This window comes from Lottia gigantea (assembly GCF_000327385.1).
Source record: "Lottia gigantea unplaced genomic scaffold LOTGIsca_262, whole genome shotgun sequence".
Taxonomy (NCBI): Eukaryota; Metazoa; Mollusca; class Gastropoda; family Lottiidae; genus Lottia; species Lottia gigantea.
This window is the reverse complement of record NW_008708806.1, coordinates 33,989-34,885: the sequence shown is the minus strand read 5'-3', so window position 1 is coordinate 34,885 and position 897 is coordinate 33,989. Positions and strand designations below refer to the sequence as shown.

Genomic DNA, 897 nt, shown 5'->3' with positions numbered 1-897 from the left:
TTCTTCTTTACCTATTCAACAATTCACAATTTGAATATAAGTCCTATCAGGTCACACAAATATGTTATTCTTCAAACGTAACCAACACTCCGGTAAAAAAGGAAAGAAAACAAATATGATGAACTGATCAACAAAGCAAAGAGAAAAGCGCCAGAGTTAAATAAGATTTTTTCTCAAAGAATTTCTATATTTGAATTAATTCTATGTTAATAATTCTAGATATAATCAAACTCTGTATATAAATAAACTCTATGTAAATAATTCTATATCTATGAATAAATGGTATTATAAACAATTAAATGTAAATATATGATATATGACTGTTTGGTGATTATATGGAGTAGAATAAGTAAAAGTAATTAAGAATTATGTTTTAAAAATATAAATGTAATGATAATGAATATCACAGGTAAGGCTGAAAAGAGAATGGTTATAGTAGCACACCATCGGACCTGACGCCATCTAGGTAAACCGTAAACGTACTATAACTCTGTCCCCAAAAAGAATTCACATATCTCACGTTCTGGGCCCACCCTGAAAATCTTCGCAAATCGCTTGTTTTCTCGCAAATTATGACATCTCCACAGTCCGTACTTTAAGACGAGTATCGGTTTGGACCGTGCGATGTGGTATATGACGATATCGATCAAACGTCTCATCGCTCGCACCTGGTACAATGCGTCTAAATAAACAGTCGAGCGAGAACTGACAAGTGTTTGCACGTGCCAGTCTCGAAATGTGATTTTTCTCTTTTCTTTTTGTGTTTTGTCTTTTTTTTATTTTGTCGATTTCAACTTCAAGGGAAAAGACTCGTACGAAAAAAAAAACACAACTCCTGTCCAACTGTTCAGTATTTTATTCTTACCGCACTATTCATTTGTATAATCATACCCATTG

General features: G+C 32.9%; 1 protein-coding gene across 1 annotated transcript in view; it reads left to right on the top strand.

Moving 5' to 3' along the window:
- Window positions 1-897, top strand: part of LOTGIDRAFT_175270 (hypothetical protein) — a gene marked incomplete at both ends in the record, with an annotated part of 20,094 nt that overhangs the window by 17,611 nt on the left and 1,586 nt on the right. The window lies entirely within an intron of this gene.